This window comes from Tigriopus californicus, chromosome 1 (assembly GCF_007210705.1).
Source record: "Tigriopus californicus strain San Diego chromosome 1, Tcal_SD_v2.1, whole genome shotgun sequence".
NCBI classification, from domain to species: domain Eukaryota; kingdom Metazoa; phylum Arthropoda; class Copepoda; order Harpacticoida; family Harpacticidae; genus Tigriopus; species Tigriopus californicus.
This window is the reverse complement of record NC_081440.1, coordinates 13,377,131-13,380,081: the sequence shown is the minus strand read 5'-3', so window position 1 is coordinate 13,380,081 and position 2,951 is coordinate 13,377,131. Positions and strand designations below refer to the sequence as shown.

General features: G+C 46.5%; 1 pseudogene; it reads right to left on the bottom strand.

Moving 5' to 3' along the window:
- Positions 1 to 2,248: 2,248 nt before the first annotated feature.
- The window catches only part of LOC131886715 (DNA polymerase delta catalytic subunit-like), an 11,579-nt pseudogene continuing 10,876 nt past the window's right edge, over positions 2,249 to 2,951 (bottom strand).

Here is a 2,951-nt window from a genome sequence, read left to right as displayed (position 1 = left end):
TCTCTCGGTAAACAGGAGGCGAGGCGTGTTGCGGAATTGAAGGCGTTGCTGGAAGGTGATCCTTGGTCGAGGGTTGAGTGGGCAGATTCTTTGGCGCTGTCATTTTTCCAGCCCTTCCAGGCATGGTTTTTAGAGGCTGCAATTACCAAAATAATGTTTTGTTTTATGAAAATCGATCTCATCATCTCACAACGATTCACTTCGCTGCACTCTCTGCATTTGAGTTCTCAGTGCCCACCCATTATTCAGGGGGCACTTAATGCGTCAGAAGATCTGGAGATTTCAGACACCACATTTTACGAGCACCAGCAATGAACGGGGACGGTTAAAGCGGAGCTAATTTAAACGCTATAAGTGATGTTAATAAAATAGTTATCGAAAATTCTTGTCACTCATACACAGAGTCCTCACACATTCAAATATACAAATTATAAATGTGAGCCCTACCACGGGCTGGAGTATGAAAACGGGTTTTGCCATAAAATTTGCCCTGGCCATTGAATTTCACATAAACATATATTACATAGTATAACATTTAGACAAAACGTGAATTATCATCGGTTACCAAATAATTAAACAGATCTGAGTTCTAGGACAATATCCGATGGATAAATAACTCGTCACCTACAAGTCCGTTGCTCTGCTTGGTGTTCTGGATCTCAAAAAGCATAGGTTAAAAAAACGTCAACTAAAAATCTGCCCCAAACGGAGATTGCCGAGGAGCTAACATCATTCTAAGTTCATCAACCAAAACGGTTCTACTACGCACCCTCAATGTTCAAACTAAAGCACCAAATTATTAATGTGGCTGGCTCTACTAAGACCAAATCACAATACAATCCGAAACGTTGTGAAAGAAAAGATCATGTGTGTTCAAAAACCAAACTCGTGTTACTCTGTGTGACTTTACTATTATGTAAGTTAATGGCTGCTTACCTGGAGAAGATCGTTTTCTTGGACCCCGTGGATCACGTGATCCATGATTCCTTTGTATGAGGGATGCTGGTCTCTCGACTTTGATCTGCCGAAATTGGTTCCCATTTTGTCCCCTTCAGCGTCTTTCACTTCGCCACAGCGTGTACAAATGGGACTGGCTCGGAGATCTGGAACCCGTTTGTTGTCCCACCGACACAAAGGGGGTCTGAACATTCTTATGATCAGCACCCGCCCAAGAGCTCGTCAATACACCGGCCCTCGAGACCTTCAGCGAGTCTTTGGGCGGCACTAAGACAAAGTCCCGGTAAGTGTGAACTTGAACGCCAATGCGCCTCAAAGTACCATTGATTAGATTCAGAAAATGATAGGAGGTTTGGTTTGGACTATCTTGGGATCAAGGAGGCAGAGACGGTTCACCTTCGGCTTTCCAGGAGGTGCTCGATGTCTCTTGCGAAGCACAAACGGCGATAAATACCTTGCACGGACTCGGAATGGGTCACAATGAGGCCGTGACATCTTGGAGCAATGGATCCATTTTTCAAAGAGGGTGGAGTTGGGCCCGAGATTGCCTCCTTGGTCCGAAAATCATAGCCACAAATCTGGGTGTTACAACCATGGGACGAACATCTGTTTTACAAAGGCACCATTGGGTGGTGCAAGATTCAGTCCTCGCGCTGTCCAACCAGGACATGATTCTCCTCGTCGTATAAAACCCCCCGACATGAAGTGCACTCCGAACAGAGGTCATCTGGACCTCCATGGCCATTGGACAGGCCAACTGTTTGGGCATGATCATGTACAGATTCTCAAACGGTTCTCGTGATATTCCGATGCCTTAGCTGGACGCAGGACGATCCGAATGCCGTGATCCGTGCCCCAGAAATTTGTTCCCAAAGTTGGCCTGTGAAGGGAGCTCCACGTCTCGACTTGTCATTTCATTGGGAAATCTGGTTTTGGCTTCCACGGTTGAAGGTCGTTCGAAGTCCGCGAACACCGTGCTTCCAGCGTCCTCGTCCCGTTTCGTTCAGAGAGTCGCTAGGTATTGATGGACGAAGGCGGGCTTCAAAACCACGCGGTTCCTGCGGGGAACTCCCCAGGCGGGTTGTGTGTGACGGATTCGGCGAATGCTCCTCGACCCGTTTAGAGACGTTGTTGTTAGACGACTTGACACTCACTGAAGCTTTGGTTTAAAGCGTCTTGAGCTTTCTTCTGGGGCCGTGCCCGGCTGAGGTATTGAAGAAAAATAAAAGATCCACCCTTCTTTGATGCCGAGTTCAACCGGTTAGTCATCAATCCACCGCTTTTGGTGAGATTACGGAAGGACGAGAATGGACGGGGTAGTGAGGAGCCTGGAGCTCCAATCAGTCTGATCGGAGGCTGGAGGAGGGTGGCTGAGCGTGCCAATCGATCCTTCGCAAAAGGGGAACCTGAATGAAAAACGAAACAGATACCGTTGTAATTATGCAATGAGTGAAAATTGGGAAAACGACTGCAATGTGCGTACTAGTATCATAAGGTTTTAGAGAGCGGATGCCATATAGTCTTTATTAACAACATTTTCATCGCTAGTTTTGGTTCACATCAAAATGTTGAAATCACACTGCTAAAATCCGCTTTAACATAATTCTCTAGTCAAGAAGGTCAAGCTTAAAGCAGATCCTGATTAAACGCCCGTTAAAAGTCGCTTATACAGCAGTTTCTTAAATATGTCACTTGTTCAAACGAATCCTACCTAGAATGTTATCCTGGTTTTGTGTTTGAGAATGGGCCTCGACCGATTGGGGCTCCGCCGAGTGAGTAAGAATTGCGTTTTTAGATTCCAATTGGGTCCTCTGCGCGGACAAAGGGGAGACTTGACCCGATATCGCACCCAAAAGGATCATTTCGTCACAGTGCGAGGGGCACGAGTTTTCGTGAGCGAAGACTCCCGAGCTTGGGGTTCCGTTATCAGAGGCTTGGGCATGCTATTTTCGAGTCCATTCATTTCATCCGTTTAGCGATGTCCATCTCTCTCT